The 22,400-nt window shown below is 55.8% G+C and overlaps 1 long non-coding RNA gene across 2 annotated transcripts; it reads left to right on the top strand.

The window, feature by feature from the left end:
- Positions 1 to 10,335: 10,335 nt before the first annotated feature.
- LOC112547133 (uncharacterized) lies at positions 10,336 to 19,975 on the top strand. Of its 2 annotated transcripts, none has more exons than XR_012896765.2 (4): positions 10,336 to 10,464; positions 13,607 to 13,749; positions 14,176 to 14,308; positions 19,318 to 19,974. It is a non-coding gene; the product is annotated as an uncharacterized LOC112547133 (long non-coding RNA). The 2 variants fall into 2 exon arrangements; XR_012896764.2 differs by lacking the exon at positions 10,336 to 10,464 and adding an exon at positions 10,504 to 10,869 and having other exon boundaries at positions 19,318 to 19,975.
- The last annotated feature ends 2,425 nt before the right edge of the window (positions 19,976 to 22,400 follow it).

Raw genomic sequence — 22,400 nt, 5'->3', positions numbered from 1 at the left:
AAGTCAATGAATGGCTAATCAGGGGAAGCTGTCTTTATAATGTGTAAGATAATTAGCATCTTTGTTATGGCCCATTCGTAAAGAGTCAAATTTAAGCATGAATGGAAGTTCTGAAGTTTCTCTCTGTAATCTGGTGTTAAAGTCTCTTTGAAGTAAGGTCGTTAAGACTAAGTGCAGGTAGGCTGAAATGCAAACTGACAGGTTTTTCCTTGTGAAGATGTCTGAGGTCTGATTTGTTGCAGCCATGACATAGCACAGCCTGGAGACCTGCCCCAGTAAAATTCCTGTTGGTGCTGGAGATCCCTTTGCTCACCCTGCAGGGCTGGCAAAACCAGCCGTGTTTGAATCTCCATCAGGGAGGGCATCATCTGTGCTCCAGTCCCAGGGAGCCCTGGCTGAGTGACATGGGACCTGATCCTGGGCTCATGCACACAATCCGTCAGCACCACTGCCTCTGGCTCCCGTAACAGCTGCCTCCAAACGAACCTCTGCCTTGTTGAGGGAGCACTGGGCCGCCCCTCTGGCTCAGAGCAATGTTCTATTCCCTAAGCCAGGGGTCTCCAAACTTTTCAGCCCGAGGGCCGCATTAACTATCAAACAGCAGTTCGGGGGCCGACTACACACTTGAGGTCCAAATAAAAAACAATCAAAACATGGATGTTGTTTTTAATTATTTATTTAATATTATTTTATTCAGTTATTATTTAATAACACATTGATACACTACACATGAACACCTGTATTAGTGTGAATGGTGAAATTGTTTCCTGGATGCCAAAATAGCAGACATTTCTGGCTTTAGATTTGTTGTCCCTAACATCAACAGTGACCTGAGATTATCATCGGACAAGTTTGTTCTCAAATTGTTCTTCACGTATTTCATTCTTGAAAATGTTTGTTCACACAGGTATGTTGTTCCAAAGATTGAAAGGTACCTTGATGCAAAAGTTTTGACATTAGGAAAGTCTTCCTTGGGCAAAAACTGGTAAAAACCCACCAGTCCTATTTTGAACTTGTCCCTAAGGAGGTCATTTGCTTGCAACTCAATGACTTCCAGCTGCAGTTCATCTGGGCAACTGGCCACATCTGCTTCAAATGGGTTTTGAAACAATCTCACTTCTTCTGCCTTTGAATCCAAAAAGGTCTCCACGGGCCGGATGAGAGGGCCACGCGGGCCGCATCCGGCCCGCGGGCCGTAGTTTGGAGACCCCTGCCCTAAGCCATTCAAAAACCCTCCACACCTACCTCCAGGGGGTCCCTTATCCTGTGTTGGCTGGCTGCTTGCTTCTAGGGTGGGTGGGAGGGGTGATGGACTTGAGCTGCCCAGGGAGTGGCAGGACTTGAACTCACCACCCCATGCACCCCCAGTGTATGCTCTACTTCCCTAAGTCACTACAGAATCCCCCCAGCCTGACTTTCAGCAAGTCCCCCTTATCCTACCTTCCTCATGCAGGAGCTGGCTCCATCTCTGGGGCAGCCTGTGGTGGCTGTCTGGGGCTTAAACCCAGCACTCTGCACTCCCCCGGTGTAGGCCCTATCCCCTAATCCACTCCAGAACAGCCCTCCCACTCCCTGCCTTCAAAGGGTCCCTTATCCTGTGTTGGCTGTCCAGCCACTCCCAGCCCACTCGCCAGGAGGGGTTCTACAGGTCTAGGTGTGACAGCTTCAGCCAGGAAGGCCTTTGGCATCATTTCCCCATTTTACAGGTGGCCAGAGAGATATAGTGACTTTCCCCAAGCGAGGAACAGAACCCAGGAGTCCTGGTGCCCCGGCCGTCTTTGCTCTAATCCATGAAGCCACTTCCCCACTGAGCTGGGGAGAGACACCCCCCATCCTGGCTCCCAGGCCCCCACCCTGGTCACTGCCGCTCCAGTTAGCAGCTTGGCTTTCAGAGCATCCCACTGTGGCAGAAAGCCCCAGAATCGGAGGCCAGGGGCAGTATCGGGGCATCGGGGATTCAGCGTTTCCCCCACCGGTTCCCTGGCCTCATGGGGGAGGGGTGTCTTGCAGCACGAGCCCCCAGCGATGTTGACACCCTTTGGTCTGGGCCAGACCACTCAGCAACGCTGCTGACACCAGCGCCCTCTCCCAGCTGATGCATCGGCCTGGTGCGAACGTCCCCCGGGACTGCTGCTGCGGTTGGGCTCGCAGCGCCTCCTGGGCCACTGAGCTCGGGGACCTGGCCCAGCCGCACAAACGGCCCATTAAACAGGGATATTTCCTCACCTGCGCCTCTCCCATTCCCTGTAGCTGCCTCTTCACATCCCTCCTCCACAGCCCCCACTCTCCCAGCCTGGTCCCCCCCACACCCACAGCTGCGCAAGGCCGGGGTCCCATGGGGAGCGGAGTGCTGCACTGCTCATTAAAGCCTCGTTTGTTGTCTGGCAGGTGGCGATGGGGAGGCAGGCGAGCGCTTCCAAGATTTATTGGCTTTAATTAATTAACGTGTTTGTTTCTCCCGTCGTCTCTGGGCCCCGCTGAGCACTCCGCTCTGGCGCAGTCGCTGCTGTACAAACCCGTCTGATTAAAAACTATCCTGATCTGCAGCCCGGCCCACACAAACGCCAGCCATGCCACACGGCGATGGCCCCATCCGCACAGGTGTCCCGGCCCCAGTCACGCTGGCCCCCAGTTCCAGATGGGAAACTGAGGCAGGGGTGTCGGGACACATTTCCAAAAGTGGTCAGCGGGATGCTGGCAAAGCAGGCACCAGCTTGTGCCAAGGTCCCCAAGTCTGCGCTGAACAGTGGCAAACCCCTCGCTGACGCTCACCTGGCTCACCTGTGCTAGCGCTGGCAGGTGGGTTTATGAGCAAGGAGTGGTCCTGTGGCACCTGAGAGACTAACAAATATACCTACAGTATCAGGCGCTTTTGTGGGCACTTCCCACTTCCTCAGATGAGATGATTATGGTGTAGACCAAGGGTGGGAAAGATCCAGCCACCAAGCCATTTGATCTGGCTTGTGGCTATCCTGTCACATCCCTGCCTCCTGGCCAATCGAGACCTGGGGGTGGGGGAGCGTACGAAGTCATTTGCTGTTCAACATGGCTGGCGGTTCCGTCTAGGCGCTGCAGGCTCCTGGCAGGGTGGGGGCAGGGAGGGAACGAGAGACTTCTCACGCTCCCGTGCCCTCAGGCACTGATTGGCCCAGGGGTGAGGGAACACCTCTCCCTGCCATGGGGCGCCTACAGGGAATAGCCCCTTCCGCCCGAGGCCCCACCCCTTCCCCTAAGGCCCTGACTCTTCCAGGGAAGGGGGACTGGCTCTTGACCACTGCCAAAATTCATTATGTGCCCCCCTGCAAAAATGATTGTGCACTCCTAGTGTAGACTCTGCTGAATGCTTGTGAGCCGCAGCAGCAGTTACCTCACTTTGAGCATGTGGAGCTGTCATAACCAGGAGAGCTGATCAGCACCTGGGGACTAAGGGGTTAACTAGGTCTCCTGTCCCTAGCCAGGTATCTGATCAGCCAACAGCAATGCAGGTAGGGATTTCAAACTGGGACAAAGGAATTTTTATCTTTTCCCTCCTTTGTTTGAGTCAGAGGGATTTCCTTCCAAGTAACAGGGAGATGGGAAGCCCTGTCTCTCTCCAAGAAAAGATCTCTTAGAATGTGTAAGTAGGGCAAAGTTTAGTGAGCCCATCAGGTTTTATTGTTTTCTGGTTTGGGGATTTGGAACTGATGTCTATGCTGTTAAAAGTATTTTTTCTCTTTCTTTTGTAATGAAGCTTTCTAACCCAGGGAATTTTCTCTGAGTATATCAATTGGTGGCTCTTACCACCTAGCCACCTCAGCTACGCTTGCAATGGTAGTTTTGTTTTGTTAATAAAAGTTTATGTTCTTTTTCTAATTAACCAGTCTGTATTGGTTCATTTTTGTGTCCTGGAAGGTCTGTTTGTCTAACTCAGGGGCAGCTATCACAGACTGCAGCTTGTTTTCTCTTTTCTTTCTCAAGCTCTTTGGGGGGGAAAGAGCTTGAAATACCCCTGAGGATTTAGGGAGGAGGTTTTCCAAATGATCTTTCCCTGGTTTCCTTGGAATTACTTGGGTGGTGGCAGCGGATAGTCTCCAAAGTCCGGGTATTAGGATTTGGGGGGGAAGTTTTTGTACAAAAGCCTGTAGAGATAAGGTTTTGGGGTGCTTTTGTGGGCCCCCACTTCTGTATTAGTCATGCCAGAGTGGGGAACAGCCTTGACATGGTGGCAGAGGTGGGATCATTTTGAGAACCCAGGATTTTAAAAGGATACAGGTAGTGTAGTAGTTGCAAGCTTTGGAGGGTTTTTTTTCTTTTTGTTTTCTGTTGCTGCCTTGGGGAGAGGTACACAGAAGGTTAAGCTAAAGCCGGACAGTCCAAGCCAACCAGTTTGTTTTTCTCTAGCTTTGGGGGCAACTGGATAGCTAGGCTAGAACAGGGCAGGGAAACAGCCCAGTGCGTGCTTTTGTGATTGGGCAAAGTAGCCCTAAAGCAACCAACCCTTCCTAAGCGACACCCTGAAGTAGAAACAGCCTCCGATCAAGGCAAGATGTCCAGCTCAAAGGAAGATTCACGCTCCAAGGAGGGGGCAGGAACAGCAGATAGCAGCCCTCCTGGTTATGACAGGAGCTCACGCTGCAAGGTAATTTTTGAGCATTCACACTGGGAGCCTCTGCAACTGCGTCACTCACTAGCTGGGAGAGAGACGTTAACTCCTGTGAAGGGCTGAGCTTGAACAGAAGGTTTTGTGCCCTTCCTGAAAGGCAAGGCCATCAGAACCAGCTGGCCTATTGTGGGGCTGGAATTTCCCTACGGGCCCTGACAGGAGGACAAAAGACGTGTTCTTCTGCCTCCGCCCTGCGAAGATGAGTCCTGCAAGTGGGTTCCTCCCAGCAGCTCAGAGCACATGGCAGGAGGGAGATGAAAGCCCCACACAAAAGAAACTTGGCATCTCTATGGTGCTTGCCCTCCGGGGGCCCAGGTATTTCTAAGCGTAAGCGACTATTCCCAAGCTGCTTTGCTTGGCTTAGCCCTATGGGGCACATGGAGTGTGTGTGTTTTCCTGTTCACCTTGTAAATAGTTATCTGATTTCCTTTCCCAGTAAATCTGTATGTAGTTGAATACAGGCTTCACTAAAAGCATTGTTTTTGGTGGGAGATCTAAAGGGCCACCGACCTGGGGTAAGTGGCTGCGAGCTTGTGGGACTGGTTGTGATTCTTCATGCATGGGACCATCATCACAAAAGCCAGCTCACCTGGTGGCAAGGCATGCCCAAGCACCCCGGGGGACTGTCTGTCGCACTAATGTCTGCTCTGTGAGGTATCATTGAAAACTCCTAATTTGCTGGGCATTACTGTCCTGGTGAGAGATGTGTGGCAACATTGTATGTGAAGTTATAAGAGCCCCTGTGCGGTGTTAGTAACTCATGCCCCATATACCCCACAGCTCTGCCCACACAGAATTTAGCAAACAGGCGTGTCGTAGGCAAGAGAACGTGTGCTCCTGGGGCTCTCACGCAGGTAGGAAAACAAAACCATTTTGTCTCCTAGGGTACGTCTACACTACAGCGCTAATTCGAACTAACTTAGTTCGAATTAGTTAATTCGAACTAAGCTAATTCGAACTAGCGCATCTAGAACTAAAAACTAGTTCGAATTAGCGTTTTGCTAATTCGAACTAGCGCGTCCACACTGATTGGATGCAGGGGGGCATTTAAGGGCAGCTGAAACCGATTCTGGCAGGGCATCAGGTCAGTAGTTGCTTTGTGTGGCTGCTGTCTGAGGCTATCTGAGGCTCGTGCTTAAAGGAACCCCCCTGGACAGCCGGTTCTCAGCTTTTCCTGCTTGCTTGCCTACCTCGCCGAGGGACAGCAAAGCGTCGGTCTCTGTGCCCGTCTGTGTCGGTACTTCCCTTCGGGGGGGCCGCCGCAGGTGGCAACATGGAGCCACGGCTCGCCCTGCACCTTCTGGTGCATGTTCTGGATTTGCTGCTGCAAGCCTGCCAGCAATGGCTCGAGGCTGCCTGGCACCACCTGGTGCATGTCAGCCCCCTGCCTCTCCGCCTGGCCGCCCTGGGGGCTGTGGAGGAGCCGCGGCGGCGCCCCGGCACCGGCGTGCCCCGCCGCGTCTGGCGTCTGGACACCAGCACCGACTGGTGGGACCGCATCGTCCTGGAGCGCTGGGAGGACCGACAGTGGACCCAGAACTTCAGGATGAGGAGGGACACCTTCCTGGAGCTCTGCGAGTGGCTCGCCCCTGCCCTGCGCAGAAGGGACACTTGCATGAGGCCCGCCATCCCCCTCCAGAAGCGGGTGGCCATCGCCCTCTGGAAGCTCTCCACGCCGGACAGCTACCGATCCGTCGGGAACCAGTTCGGCGTGGGGAGATCCACCGTCGGAGCGGTGCTCATGCAGGTACGGCACTCATCGGCCACCGAGCCGGGGAGGAGGGGGGCTGCAAGGAGGGGATGGGCCGCCCCAGGGACAAAGGGGGGGCGGGAGGAGGCGAAAGCACCCCGCACCGGAGGGGTCGGTCTGTCCCGGCCGTACTACATGTCGCCAGGGGGGTTGCTACCGGGAGTGGGGCGCGGGGCACTGCCAGGGCACGAACGCTCCCAGCCACCCGGGCGCCCCACTGATTGGCGCTTTGCTGTGTCTCTCTCCGCAGGTGGTCAAGGCCATCAACCGGGTGCTGCTCCGCAGGGTGGTCCGCCTCGCCGACCCGGACGCCGTCATCCGGGGATTCGGCGCCCTCAGCTTCCCCAACTGCGGGGGGGCCATCGACGGGACGCACATCCCCATCCGTGCCCCGGAACACCAGGCGTCCTGGTACGTCAACCGCAAGGGGTACTTCTCCGTCATCCTGCAGGCTGTGTGTGACCACCGGGGACAGTTCACGGACATTAATGTGGGCTGGTCCGGCAAAGCACACGACGCCCGGGTGTACCGCAACTCCTCCGTGTGCCAGCGGCTGCAGGACGGGACCTTCTTCCCCGACCGCCACATCAGGGTCGGGGACATGGACATGCCCGTGTGCCTGGTGGGGGATGCCGCCTACCCACTGCAGCCCTGGCTCATGAAGCCCTACACGGGGCACCTCAATCCCTCCTGCCAGGCCTTCAATGCCAGGCTGACCAGGGCCCGCATCATGGTGGAGGGGGCCTTCGGGCGACTGAAAGCCCGCTTTCGATGCCTCCTCACCCGTCTGGACCTGGCCGAGCACAACATCCCTCCCGTGGTGGCGGCATGTTGTGTGCTCCACAATTTGTGTGAGCGGAAGGGGGAGGTTTTCCTGCCAGCCTGGATGGCTGAGGCTGACCGCATGGCTGGACACTACGGTCAGCCCCGCACCGCCGCCATCTGGGAAGCCCAGCGGGGGGCCGTCCGGATCCGGGAAGCCCTGCGGGAGAGCTTCCTGGTGGAGGAGGAGGAGGACTGACCTCTCCCTGCATGCCCCACTGGGGCCTTCTTCCACCCTACCCCCCTTCCCCTTTCCCCTCCCTATCTACTGTAAAATAAAGACACCTGTTTTTGAAACAAAAACGTCTGTTTATTGAACATAACTGGGTGCGGGAAGGGAGGAATGAGGGTTGGAGAGGGGAGGGGGAAACCTGGGACGAGGGAGCTGGAAGGGGAGGGAAGGGAGGAAAGGAAAGGAAAGCTCAGGGGTGGGAGTCCCGTCTCCCGTCTCGCCACACTGCGGGTCCGGGGGCATCGGTGGGAAATGGTTGTGGAGGGGGGGGGGCAGGAGGGACAGGGGGTGTGGAGGAAGCAGGAGCGGAAGCAGGAGCGGGAGGGGGAGCGGGAGCAGGAGGAGCAGGGGGAGCAGGGGGAGCAGCAGGAGGAGGAAATGGGAAGCGGTCGAGCAGGCTCTGGAAGTGGCCTCGCAGGGCACGGCCCTGCTCCTCCAGGGCCTCCAGACTCCTCTGGCGCAGCCTCAGGTCCTCCTGGACCCAGTGGTCCTGGAGACGGAGCTGTTGATCCAGGTACCGGAGGTGCTGCCTCTGGTAGTCCTCCTGGTTCCTGGCTGTCCTGCTTGCCCGGGCGCGGGCGGCTGCTGCAGGCGGGGTGGTGCGCCCTGCAGGCCCAGGTGCTGCGGCTGTGGTGCAAGAAGACCAGCGGTCAATTACCCCAGGGGCCCAGGTGTGTGAAACCCAGCTCCCCTCTGCAAGGCCAGGGCCCCTGCAGGATCCCCAGCTGTTGCTCCTTGGTGGGCAAGGCCCAGGCGCACGGTCCCGGGGCTCCCTCTCGCCCCAGCTCCCCATACACATAAGGGGAACACAAGGGTACTCACAGGTGGACGCCTCCCCGGCCTCAGACGACACAGGCGAACGGCTCTGTGGCGTGCCTCGGGGATCCCGGGTCCCGGGCAGGCTGGCGGCAGGCTCCTGGCTCTCAGAGCCCTCTTCCTCCTCCTCCGTCTCCAGGAGCGGTCCCTCTGCCCCGGGGTCAATCACGTCCCGGGGGGCAGGGATGGCATGAGGCCCCAGGATGCGGTCCAGGGCATGGAAGTGGGGGCAGGCCTCCGGGTCGGCCCCTGGCTGGCAGGCCCGGGAGTAGGACTGCCGCAAGTCCTTAATTTTGCAGCGGACCTGCTCCCGGCTGCGCTGGTGGCCCCTGGCGGCCAGGCTGGCAGCCATGCGTCCGTAGACGGCCGCGTTCCTGTGGCTAGTGCGGAGATCGTGGACATTGGAGGCTTCCCCCCAAACCTCGATGACGTCCACGATCTCCGCACTTGACCAGGCGGGCGCCCACCTTTTGCGCCCCCGGGCAGGCTCCTGGGAGCCACCAGGCTGGTCCTGGGGAGCAGTGGAGGGCTGGGTGTCCTCGGGTGGCTGGCTCATGTTGTGGCAGGTGCAGGGTCTGCTGGCTGGGTGCTGGCAGCCTTGCAACTGGCACAAACTGTGTAGCCAGCCCGTGGCCCTTTAAGGGCTCCGGGGCCGGGAGGGGGGCAGTAGAGTTTCCCTGGTGTTGGCCAGAGTGGCCACCAGGAAAAGCTGGGGAGGGCTAGCCTCCCACTAGTTCGAATTAAGGGGCTACACACCCCTTAATTCGAACTAGCTAGTTCGAACTAGGCTTAGTCCTCGTAAAATGAGGTTTTCCTAGTTCGAACTAAGCGCTCCGCTAGTTCGATTCAAATTCGAACTAGCGGAGCGCTAGTGTAGCGGCTATGAATGTTAGTTCAAACTAACGTCGGTTAGTTTGAACTAACATTGTAGTGTAGACATACCCCTAGTGCCTACCTGGAAATGTTTTTCAAGAAGGGAGCTGAATGAAACTATACAAAGGAGGGACAAATACCCCAAGACACCCCCTCCCGTTGCATTTCACTGCACCTGAAGAGACAAAGGACGCAGGTGCTGGACTCTGGAGGGAAGCTAACCAGAGAGTTTGGTCAGTAATTGGTTGGAGCATGTGGTGGGACGCTGCGCTTGCATCTAATAAAGTTAATCACATTAGACTTTAGTACTGTAAATGTTTTACCTTGCTTTTCTTGAAATCATTTCTGACTTTTATGGCTCATTACTTGTATTCACTTAAAATCTCTCTGTCATTAATCTGCTTGTTTTACTGTTTGATCTACTCCAATGTGTCTGATCCCTGTTTGAGTTAACACACTGGCATATCATTCCCTTACGGGCATCGCACACTGGAAATAGTTGCATTGTCCAGGAAAGGGCCAGTCAGGTCAGTGCCTCCATTCCTGGGGCAACATCTGAGCGTGGGGGGTGTTGGGTCCCCCTGCTGTCTAACCAAGGCTGGGGAGAGCAGGTAACCCCTGCGTGGCTGGCAGGCTGTGTTCACAGGCACTCAGGGTATGACCTGCATGTTGGCTGTTGGCGAGTAGCCCAGGCGATTTAAAGCACCCCTGGGTGCAAGGTGGGAGTGACAGCACCACTGGTGTGCATTGCACCTGGGTATGTCACAGAACTACAACCACCCTATCCATAGGCCCCCTGCTTTTGGGGGCCCATGGTGACCACCCCAACCATCCAATGGATGGGACCCCAGCACAGAATGGCCCTGCACAGAAACTAAGGCCTGGTCTACACCATGTAGCTCTGCTGCCAGCCCCCCAGCACAGTGATGGCTTCTGTGTCCCTTGGGGGACTGTTCCTACGGTGTCAGTCGGGGCAGGCCGTCTCTGCGCTGGGGGCCATGCTGGGCCAGTCCCCACAGCACCTGGGCGTTGGAATGGTCATTGCAGTCCCTGCTCCAGGGCCCTGCTGGATTCACGGTGCAGAGCTGGCACCCTGCTCCCTGGACATGTGGGCAGGTTGGACGTGGGGCCCGCGCAGGCTCGCCACCGACGCCAAAGTTCCGTTTTCATCGACTGACGGCGCCATGGCAACGCGGGGCACCTGAGTGCTTTACAGACGATGCTCCTGGGAGCGCCTCCCGTCGGCATAGTTACCACCCCCCCCCCGGGAAGCATCTCTGTGGGAGAGTCGCCCCCTGCTGGCCTGGGGCTGTCCATGTGCCCGGTCAGGTCAGTGTAGGCCAGTGGTCACCAACCCGTCTATTGAGATCTCTTGGCAGATCTTGGCGCCTCTGGCAGGTGATCCTGACTGGTTTGGCCAAGAGGCTACCATGTGCCGGCACTTCGACTGCCTCTCCCCCCACTGCTGCTCATCTCCTGCTCTTTGCCTTGGAGCTACCCCTCCCCCTGGGGACCCTCCTACTTCCTGTGCAGGGCAGGGGAGGGAGAGGAGGGTGCTGATGTCAAGGTGCCCTGCCCCCTCCCACTCTGTATCCCGTCGTCGCTACAAAGCACAGAGGGGGCACAACAGGCCTTGGGAGGGAGTTTGCTGGCTGCTTTTGGGAGTGGTGCAGGGCCAGGGCAGGGGTGAGCCTGCCTTAGTCCCACTGCACCACCAAACAGGAGCCGCCTGAGGTAAGCAGGGCCCCGCTGGAGCCCACATCCCTAACTCTTACCCCAGTCATGAACCCCCTCCAGCCTTCCCTAGCCCTGAGCACTCCTGCATCCAAACGCTGTCCCAGAGCCGGCACCTAGAACCCCATCTACATCCCAACCGCCTGCCCCAGGGGAGGGCCGTTTGGTGCATGTGGAGTAAGGCAGCCCCTCAGCGTGCCAAATAGATTAGGGCCCATAAATCCGCTAGGCAGAGGGGTGGTCAGAAAAAATTGTCAGTACCCTAACCCGTCCCTCTCTCCCTCCTCCCCCCGCCAGCAAATCAGCAGATCCAGAAAATAAAATAGCCAGTCTCCAGCAGAGAATAAATGACTAGCCAATAAGAGGAGAGAAAAAATAGCCAGGCAGTCATCAGTACAGCTAAAGCAGCCAGCCAATCAGGGTGAGCATTGGCACCCAGGAGCTTGTTGTACAAGCCCAGAGCATGTTAAGGTGCCTACAGGGCTAAGTGGATCTGAGAAGGAGCTCTGCAGAGAGACCAAGGTCCAGAGCCTTGGGGACTTACCCAAGGTCATAGAGGAAGTCAGTAGCAGAGCTGAACCCAGCCTTCCTAAATCTCAGATGGCTGCCATAACCAATGCACCACCCTGCCTTTTTCATTGAGGCTCAGAAAATAAAAACAGCAAATAAAGAAATACAAAGTCTCTGGGCTGGAGTGAAAGCAGCCGGTGTTACTCGCCCAGCTGGCAGCATCCTCCCTGCCAGCCCACCCCATACAGTCACATGGCCATGCACTGGGAGCTGGGAATTTCTGTTGCATTCCCATTGCCAGCTGCAGGGCCGACACTGGCTGACGCAGGGCAGCTGGGGGCTGCAGCAAGACAAGAAGAGGCCAAGTGCAGACACATTTTCACCTCCGAATGGCAGGCATTGGTTTACATAGCAAGCCTCCCCCTCTCCCCTGGCTTTCCCTTTGTCTCCTACACTCCCGGTCCTGGATTCTTCAGCTCTGCAGGGCTGACTGGGTTTTACAGCAGGAGAGGAGGTGGTTGCGGCAATGGGTGGTCCAATTCTGCGCCATGGTGCTGAGCACTGCAGGCACCACAGGGACTTGCCCTGGATGCTCACACTGCACCAGCAGGGTAGAAAACAAAGCGCCTATCAGGATCCAGGGACTGGGCATGAGCTGGGATGGGACAGTCTGATGAGTAACAAGAGACGGTTTGTCAGGGCCAGTTCCGGCTCCTTGTGCGAGTGACGGCCTCCGGGCCCCGTGCAAACGCTGGCACCCACGGTGAGTCACCATGCCCACCAAAGGAGGGGCGCATTGCCTCTCCCGCTCCCTGCCTTGCACAAGGGTGACCAGCCTCCACGGAGCTGCTCTGTATGTACCGGCTGCTCCGGGGGAGCCTGCAGCACTAACCCCTGAGCCGTGTGCGGAATCAGGCCTGCTTGCTGGGATCATGCGGCACACGGGGATGGTGCAGACTCCCAGCTTTCATTACAAAGGAAGCAAAAAAAAGGAGAAGAAACGCTCTAACCCCCGCAGTGGTGTTGAAAATCTTCCAGCCCTTCCCTCAGCAGCTGGCTAACAACATGCAATCACGGCCGATTAAGCCGGCAGCCAACGCAGAGATTGACAGAGTGGGAGAGGATGAGGAGGACAGGGCCGTCTCCCGGCATGCTCTGGAGCGCTTGAGCAGCTAGGACCTTTCCAACAGAACGCACATTAGTACAGGCAGGGCAAGGCCCCATCTGGCTCCACGGAGCACAGGCCTTGCCTCCCCACGCGGCCTGTGTCTGGGAGCAGGATTCAGGGCCAAGCAGTGGAACAGGAGCTCCCGGTGTGGTGCTGTGGTACAAGAGGCTAGCGCAGATCTCGGCAGTTATGCAGGTTGCACCTCTCAGGTCCCGCACTCTCTGGACCTGACCTGTCCCAAACAAGAGAATTTGCTGAAACAGTGGAGGTCCCCTGCCACCAGCCCCTCAGCCCACTGCCCTACTGCTCTAGGTGACACCCAGGCTGCTGGCTTTCCCCTTTGTGAGGGTCTAAAATCTCTGCTCAGGCCAGGTTGTTTCTCGTGTTTTTTTGGGACGGGTCCCTGCCTAGAGACCTTCTTGTGATGGTAGAAAGGAGTCTGTCAAGGGGAAAGGCCAGCAGTGAGACAGCAGATTGTGTGGTCCAGGGGCAGCCCTGCTCTCCTGGGTGCTGTGAGCCCAGCTGCACTTTCCTAGGGGACCACAGCTGTCCTAGAGGTTAGTGAAGGGGGAGGCCGTTCAGGCCTCACAGAATTACTGCTGTTGGTGTAGCTGCCAGGGATCTGTGGAGCTTAGTACAGAAGCCTCTACAGCTTGAGCTATAAAGCCAGCTGGCTCTCAGCTTTGGCTGTAGAGCTCCCTTGTTCTTATCTCTCGCTGTGAGCGGTCTAAGTGCCACTGCAAGGGACAGTGAACCACACTAGGGGTGCGAGTTACACAGGCTTGCTGCAGAGCGACAGGTGTCACTGCATTGGTTAAATGCCTGTCATGTTTCATGATCTCAGTCACAGATCTTAGACCCCTGTCCCTGCTCGGCTTCGGAGCCTGTTACTAAATCCCGTTCCCAGGCAGGTACCTACAGACTGCGACCAAGTTACCCCGGAGCCTTCTTTTTGTTAAACTAAACAGATTGAGCTCATTGAGGAAGGTTTCCTGGCCCTTTTGTCATCTTCGTGGCTCTTCTTTGAATCCTCCAACTGATCAATGTCCCTCGTGACAGGAGTCCAGCAGCCACCCCAGGAGGGCCGAAGACAGAGGTGAAATAGACGTGTGATTCCCCTGCTTCCTGGGTCCCAGAACGGCATCGCGGCATCGCCCTGGGAGCTCACGTTTTGCTGATTATCCCGTACTCCCCAGGCTAGTGTAAGTGTGCAGCCCTGGGCGTGTAGCAGTGCACTGATCTGAGCCACAAACCCTCTTCCTGCAGCTTCTCCGCCTGCGAGCTGGGGGCGGGAATCCAACCTCCCTGGTAAGGCTCAGGCGAGGGGGGGCTGGAAAGCAGGAGCAGGGATAGTTAGTATTCGTTGTGTGAAGACACCGCCGGGCCGGCACAAAGGCCGTATGCACCACAGGCTGTTATTCTCATTGGCAGCTGCCTTCTGATGCCAACAACTCGCCTACGGCTAACATTTCCGAGGTAATGAGTGCCTGGGGGATACTGGGCCGAATTTCCAGGGCAGGTGCTCAGCTCCTTCAAGGCATCTCAGGCTGGGCTCCCATAGCCTGAGCCCCGTCACTCCTCACTGCCTTCATCTGCAAATTTGACACTCTCTCTCCTGGCTTGAACAGAGACCTGAACTGGATGGGCCGTTATGAACCCAGATTTCCTTACACTCAACACCCAACCGACATCGAAAGCTAAGTATGGGACACTTCCAGCCCACTCAATTAGCCTCGTTAGCACCAGCACTACTATTGACAGGTACGGCCCCCCTTCTTTTTCTGTCATAAATTGTGAGCCCCCCCCCTTTACTCTCCACTCTGCTCTTCTGAGGAAGTGGGTTGTGGCCACGGAAGTTCAGGATACTGTCTATATTTTTTGTTGGTCTCTAAGGTGCGACAGGACATCTAATTGTTTTTAAGGACAGAACGTGGAAGAGAGAGCCGGGGAGATGGCCCCATGTTCCAGAACATGAGCCATGCACGGGCGCAGAACTCTGGATGGGCCCAGTGATGCTGGAGGGATGAGGAGATGTGGGCAGCGTTTATTATTATTATTATTATTATTATTATTTTTCCTAGAGCTCTGTATTTTTCATGTGCTCAAGGAAGGAGCAATCAGGTGTCAGGTGTCTGTGCAACACACCTGTGTGTTCTGCGCTGCTCATGCAGCCTCAGGGCTGGTAGAGGGGAAGCAAAAGGCTTGTGCGGCTCCCCCCTCCATTGGGATTCTGGGAGAGGGGCTATTTGGGGGTCAGCGCAGGTCCTGCGGGCCTACTGCAGGTGGGCTGACGAGCTCCATTTCTGTGACAATCAGTGGCAGGAAATATGCCAGAGCGGGCTGGAGTCTGCTGAGACCCAGGGGAGCTTAGGGCACAGGGGTAGAACCCTGCACAGATACAAAATTTGTATCTGCATCTGTATGGGCAGGAATGAGCCAGGGCCATCTGCATCCCTATCTCTACAGCCGCACATACAGAGTGGACATGGGGTCCTAGTGCCGGGATCTCCTCACAGCAATCTGGTGAGCCGCCAGCAGGGGGAGCTGTGACAGTAGCATTTCACACCTGCCTTGCACTAAATGAACTGTGCAAGGTCCCCACTCCTGGAATGCTACAAGCTCATTATTTGGTGGGGTTGGGAAAAATTCTGGGGGCTGCGGGTTGCCTGCCCGGGCACTAGTGAAGCAGGCCCTCACGCTGTGGGAAGACAAGCCCAGGGATGGCCCGAAGTCAGCGGAGTTAGCTCAGGCGTGAGTTTGGCCTGTAAAGGGAGCCAGCGTGTAAATGGCTTGGAGCCCTCAGAACTGTGCAAGGCAGGGCAGGGCACGGCTTGACGCAGGGAGGGAGGTCAGATTTGGAGCCTGCGCGATGTGACAGCAGGATGCTTATGGCCTCGGGGCTTCACAGGAGCAGCACAGGCTAAGTGTGAGCAACTCAACTCTCCAGAGCAGCCACCGAGACTCCCAGCCAAGGCATCAGGAGCACAGTGAGCTCCGCTCTGGGAGACCCTGCTCCCCTGCCAGGGCTTTAAAAGGCTGGAGCAAAGGTTAATGGATTCGCACAAAACAACATGCATCACCTGGGCTTTCTGACAGGTTCAGTTTTCCTTGACATGCCTCTGCCAAGACAGCGAGCAGCAGGGATCCGGGCAGGGCAGGCGCAGCATCTGTCAACACAGAGCCGGCAGGCAGCGGGCGCGAGGCACGGAGACATAGAAACAGGAGACGTGGCTCAGATTCTGGAGGGGGCAGAGCCTGGGATGGAGCGGCTGCGCGGTGTGACCTACCTGGGCAAACCCCTAGGGAAGAGCCGTATGAGGAAGCTTCTGAACAGCAAATTAAGGGAAAGCAGAGAGCCTCCCAGCAATGGCAGATGGGCAGGATCAGTGAGGGGAAAGCGACCTCTTGGGGGTGGAAAGTGCAGGGGAGAAGTGAGAGCTGCCAAAAGCCCAGCAGGGCTGGACCTTGCCAAGAAAATTAGCCAAATAAATACATAAAAACAAGGCAATACGTAGTGGGACCACGAAGCACGGTGAGTCAAGCAGAAAACAGCTTCATAGAACTAATTCGAGGGACTGGGACAATCTCCACCCAAGAAACAGGCACAAGCAATTGCAAGCCCAATAGCAAGGGTTTTGAAGGATCATGTGACGCGGGGGGTCATGGCTGGAGAATGGCTAACGTAGGACCTGTTTCTAGGAAAGAGGGGGGAAATGAGCTGGGAAACTCCAGGCCTGTTAGTTTGAGCTCTGTTGTATGCAAGGTCTTGAAACAAATGCTGAAAGAGAAAGTTCAGGGTATTGAAGTGAATTGGGTCGGGATAAAACACCACGTTTGATAAAAGGTAGCTCATGCCAGGCCAAGTGGATCAGTGTTTTCAAGAAGAGAACTCATTTTTTTAGACAACGGGTATGCAGTAGATCGAATCTACCTGGATTTCAGCAGGGCATTTGATGCTGTCCCACATGGAAAATTATTTGTTGAATCGTAGAAGATAGGGTTAAGAGGAGAACTGATGGTGGATACGGAAGTGGTGAAAGGGTCCTACCTGTCAGGCTGGTAGGAGCTTATTTTAGTGAAATTCCTCCGGGATTGGTTTTGTGACTGATCTTCTTTAGCATTTGTATCTTGGCACCAAAAGTGGGTGTTGGCTAATAAAGTGTGTGATGGCCCAAAGGTGGGGGTATTGCCAGTACAAAGGACTGGAATACTGTACAATGTTAGGGTGGCCTTGAAAACTGAAATAATACAAATGGGAATGGGAATAGGGCAAAGTGTAAAGTCATACACTTAGGCTGTGTCTAGACTGGCCAGTTTTCCAGAAAATCAGCCGCTTTTCCAGAAAAACTTGCCAGCTGTCTACACTGGCCACTTGAATTTCTGCTAAAGCACTGACTTCCTACTGTAAGAAATGAGGGCTTCTTGCGGAAATACTATGCTGCTCCCGTTCAGGTAGAAGTCCTTTTGCGCAAATCATTTGCGCAAAAGGGCCAGTGTAGACAGCTGGCCCTTTTAACTTTTCCGTTAAAAGCGTTTCCGGAAAATCATGCCAGTCTAGACGTAGCAGTAGGGACTAGCCACAAGAATGTTCCCTATAAGCTGGGGATGTATTAGAAATGACAGACAAGGAGAAAGACCTGGGCTGACCCCAGGGTGACTATGAGCTGCCATTGTGGTGACACCATGAAAAAGCCCAACATGGTCTTAGGCTGCGTCAGGCGAGGTGTTTCCATAGCGACAGGGAAATGTTGGTTCCAGTGTACACCTGGACACTGGGGAGACCCTCTGGCACTCTTGGCCAACTCTGATCTCTCATGTTTCAGAAAGAAGTGTTCAAAGTGGCACAGGTGCCGAGGTGAGGCACTAGGCTGATCAGAGGAATGGGAAAGCTACCTATGGAGAGGAGACTCGAAGAGCTCGCTTGTTTGGCCTCACCAGAGGAAGGCTGAGGGGAGATACAACTGCTCCTTCAAAAGTACATCCGAGGGACACGTACCAGGGAGGGAGAGGAGTTATTTACATGCCCATGTGAAAACAAGAACAAATGGCTATGAATGATCCAGCAACAAAGTTAGGTTTGAAAGGAGCCGAAAGTTTCAAGGCATCAGAGGAGTGACATTCGACCCATCAGAGACGTGACATTCGACCCGTCAGAAACGTGACATTCGACCCATCAGAGACGTGACATTCGACCCGTCAGAAACGTGACATTCGACCCATCAGAGACGTGACATTCGACCCGTCAGAGACGTGACATTCGACCCGTCAGAGGAGTGACAGTCGGGAACAGCCTCCCAAGGGGAGCCGTGGGGGCACAAGACCCAACTGGCTGCAAATCTGAGCTTGCCAAGTTTCTGGAGGGGGTGGGGTGGTGGCACTGCTGACACTGGCAGGCAGCAGGCTGTGACTGCAAGCAGCAAGTATGTCCGGTGGTGGAGATGGGACCCCAGAGCGGGAGGGCTCGGAGTTACACGGAGAATTTGTTCTCAGGTGTCTGGCTGTGGGGTCTTGCCCACATGCTCAGGGTCCAACTGATTGCTGCATCTGGGGTGGAGAAGGAATTTCCCCCCAAAGTCAGGCTGGCAGAGACACTGGGGGGGGTTTCACCTTCCTCTGTAGCAAGGGGCAAGGGGCCCTGGCAGGTTTCAGCTAGTGTAAATGGTGCAGTCTCTATAACGTCAAACCCTTAAATCCTGATTTGAGGATGACAGTGACTCAGACAGAGACTAGGGGTCTCTTACAGGGCAGAGGGTTGAGGTTCTGTAGCCTGCAATGTGCAGGGGGTCAGACCAGATGATCCCAATGGTCCCTTGTGACCTGTAGCCGGCTACACCGCTCACAGGCTCAGATATGGCAAAGCCAGCCTCGCTCTGGGCTGGGGACGGCACTGAACTCTAGAAAGCAGCTCGGTGCATTATTATTTATGGTGTGTGTTGTGGCAGTGTGAGCAGTCCCAGCCATCAGTGTTCCTCCTAATTGTCTCTATCTATGTCTGGGATAAATTTTGTTCTGTGCACTGAGGCATGTGTGGATGTGCACCACCAGTAGAAACACATGCTGCTGGCTGTGGGCACAGTGGGTGCTCTGCTAATCAGGTGGGCAGCATTTGAATCTCTCCTGGGTGGCCACCCAAGCGCTCAGCTTACAGGGAACAGCCATCCATGGCCCAGGGCCCACAATGCCAGGGGCCCTACAGGGTCAGAGTTAAGCAGTGGTCCGGTGACGTGGAGCAAGAGCTGTTATAACGTCTGCTAAGAGCTTGGTTGTCCTAGCAGAAATTCCCATCGCAGTTTTGACCATGCAAGGACTGCAGGGACAGGTTGTATGCTGCTCACATAGAACCAGCCCTGAATTGTAGCCACCTCTTGGGTGGAACTCGGTAGCTGTTTAACACAAGTTAAACAAAACAGCGATGAGCCCGGAGAAATGCTGAGAATGTAGCAGTGAGCCCAGGGCAGGATCTATAGAAGGATCCTGTTTGAACCACAGAGGGAGGCAGAAAGCACACGCCCAAATGTGGTGGCTCTGAGCCGATTCACACCGGGGAGAGCCACCTACTGAGTACAGTCTATTGACTATAGGTCTCCCATCTCCATAGAATCATAGAATCATGGAGCTGGAATAGACCTAAGGAGGTCATCAAGTCCAGCCCCCTGCCCATAACAGCCCATTTAGCTTGTGAGAGCTGCTAGGATTACTTCATGTGGTGGAATGTCCTTCACCACAGCTCAGAACTAAACGGAATGACAATTTTCTCTGCTTTCAAACAGAAAATCAATGCTGGTTTCCACGGCGGCTTCCCTCAGTGCTCTCAGCAAAAACATCAGGTGCACATTTCTACTTCAGCGGAGAACACGGGGCATCCACCCCAGGAAGAATCAACTCAGCATTAGAGCTGGCTGAAAAATCAAATCAAGTTTCCATGACAGTTTTGCAAGCAGTTTTGTTGACTGAAGGCTTTTTTGGATTTTGTATGTTTTTCAGAATATTGTTTGAATCCAGACATTTTAAGGGAGGTTTCCAACCACGGTCACGTTCAAAATACTAAATTTCCAAATTCTGAAATAAAACATTTTTAATTTTGTAAAAATTCAACATTTAGACAAAATTGGCAGTGGGTGAAAAATGGCAAATAAAAAGCTGCACAATTAGGAAAAAAAGGGGAAAGTTTTGAAAGAAACATTTTAAATTCTTGGGAAAAATCACCTTTTTTGGCACAGTGGTCTTTTCTTAAAAAGCAGTAAAACAGCGTATTAAAAAAAAGAAAGAAAAAGCGTTGAACAGAAAAATGCCAGCCTCAAATTTAAAAAATAAAATCGGAATTCACTTTGGGCACATTCCAACCTCTGTAATGGTATTCTGCCAGCCTAACATTCCTTCAGCTAGTGTCCCTAACTTCTGCGTGTGGCCACGGAGTGAGGACACGCCCGTGCACAGCACAGTACTGACATTCAAACTGCAGGGGACTTGTGCTCCCCTAAGGCCAGGCCCTACAAAGGGCTCAGTAGGGACAGATGTCTCTCTCCTGCTCCCGCTCTGGGCTGGAACGGATCTGGCAGCACAAAGTCTCCCTCCTGCCTCCTCAGCCAGGAATTGCTTTCCCCTCTAATTGGAGCAGCAGGAACACGGCCCTTTGAAGTCAGAGATTCCCTTTTTAATGCAGTTTTGGTTAGTGGCATCTTGTGTTTGTGTAGAAGACGAGATAAGACAAAGCAGGCAGGTGGGGAGCAGAGTTCGGGGTGGAGACTGACAGCCACAAACAGCCGGGGAACGTTGCTTATTGCTGACGAGCAGAGGGGACTGGAGAGACTTGGTTGTAAAGCATGTTCGTTCATTCGTTCTTTTCTTCTTTTCCTCCTCGGCGAGGATTTCTTGTGCGTTCCCCTCTTCTCTGAAGCGAGGCCCAGGGCTGCTGAGCTGAACGGCGAGATGGGGAGGGGGAAACGGGCAGTTTGTGTGGCTTCGTTCTGCGACGCGGCCTCAGCTTTCATTCTGCTCACATCGTGCGCGCTCTGTGCCCGGCAGATTGGAATGGAGATGGCAGAGCACATCCACCGTGACCGGCTCGGAGAATGACTCACCGGGAGCTGGGGGCACGTTAGCTCGCCGCTTCAAAGTCAAAGTTCCAGTCCCTCCCCCGGCATCTTCTCTGGAGCAGAACCGTCCGGATTCTCTCTGTCACGTTGCTGAACAGGTGTCCGCTGGCCTGCCAGTACCAGCAGACAGCAACCTTTCCCCTCTGGGGCAGGGAGCTAATGTACGCGGCTGCTGGTTCCATGCCTGACTGCTCCACTTGGAGGCAGGGGGTGCAGGGTTCCGACAAACCTGAGGCTGGTACGAACCTCGGCAGCTGCCCCAAGCTGAGACAAGGAGCAGGGCAGTTTCAGCTCAGAGCGAGCCATTGGTGGGCCTGGGGGAGGGGGGGACTGGACTGGAGAGAGCCCCTGGCTAGACACAGGAGGGTTCCTTTTCATCGTCTGCTCAGCATCAGCATCAGCCACTGCTGGAGGCTGGCTGTGGGCTAGAGAGATGGGAGGTCTGCTCCAAGGTGGCTGGAAGCAAGGCAGCTTCATGGGCTGACCCAGCACTGCTGGGGCACCCGGGCAGACAGTGCTTTAGCGCCTCAGGTGCTCTGTTTGGAGCAGAGGCTGGAGCCGAGGTGCAGCAGCAGCTGTCACAGAACCGTGGCCTGCGCGAGGCCGCGATACAGCGAGACCCCCGGCACAGGGGTGCCACTAAGCCCGTGTGTCGCCGGGGGCTAAGTGCCAGGCCCGCTTGGCTGAACCGGGACCCCTGCTCCCAGACCACCTGTCCCTTCCTGACACGCGGTCCGAGGCGGTGGCTGCCGGTGCAGCATGCCCCTGGCTGAGGAGTGGCCGATGGCATCGCCGCCCACGGAAGCCACGGCAGAGAGGGCGCGCCCACAGCCAGCTCGCACTGTTAGACAAGGCCAGGAGGTCTCCCTGGCACGGCATGAGCGCTGCCGCTGGGCCACTCCCCCGCGGGACAGAGAGGCCCCTCTGGAGCCTAGCGCGGTGGCTCCAGCGGCTCTTCACGCAGGAGGAACAGCCAGGGGGCTGTGCTTCTGGGCAGGGACTTAGGGAATCAGGGCTCCTTCCTGGCTCGGCTACAGACCTCGTGTGACCCGAGGGCCAGAGCCATCCCGTCTCCCTGGGCCTCTTTCCCCATCTGCCTAGCAACCCTTCCCAGGTCAGACTGGCCCCTCGGCTCTTTGGGGCAGGTAAGGAACACGGGGGCTCTGTGCTCTGTGGTGGCCTCTAAGTGCTGCTTGAATGCAATGAGTCTATAGTGACACTTTTCACCTCTTCTCTGATCTGTGAGCGACCTCGGAGTGCCTGGGGTTTAGTCTTGCTGTGTTGTTTGCCAAGTCGTGTCCCTGCCTCTCCCTCGCCTGGCCCCCACCCCTCTCTCCTTCTCGCCAACCCCTGGCCCCCCTCTCTCTCCCTGGACCCCCGCCCGTGGTGTCTCCCTAATCCAGTCCCCACCCCCGCTCTCCCTTGCCCGGCCCCCACCCCTCTCTCCTTCTCGCCAACCCCTGGCCCCCCTCTCTCTCCCTGGACCCCCGCCCGTGGTGTCTCCCTAATCCAGCCCCCACCCCCACTCTCCCTTGCCCGGCCCCCACCCCTCTCTCCTTCTCGCCAACCCCTGGCCCCCCTCTCTCTCCCTGGACCCCCGTCCGTTGTGTCTCCCTAATCCAGCCCCCTCCTCGCCTGGCCCCCACCCCCTCTCTCCCTCATTGGACCCCCACCTGCCTCTCTTCCTCCCTCGACCCCTCCCTCACCCAGCCCCTGCCCCCCCCCTTCCCGGAACCCCGCCCGTGTCTCCCTAATCC

The sequence above is a fragment of the Pelodiscus sinensis genome, chromosome 31 (assembly GCF_052426305.1).
Source record: "Pelodiscus sinensis isolate ZL-2025 chromosome 31, ASM5242630v1, whole genome shotgun sequence".
Lineage (NCBI taxonomy): Eukaryota > Metazoa > Chordata > Testudines > Trionychidae > Pelodiscus > Pelodiscus sinensis.
The sequence above is the reverse complement of the archived record's forward strand: the minus strand, read 5'-3'. Positions and strand labels throughout refer to the sequence as shown.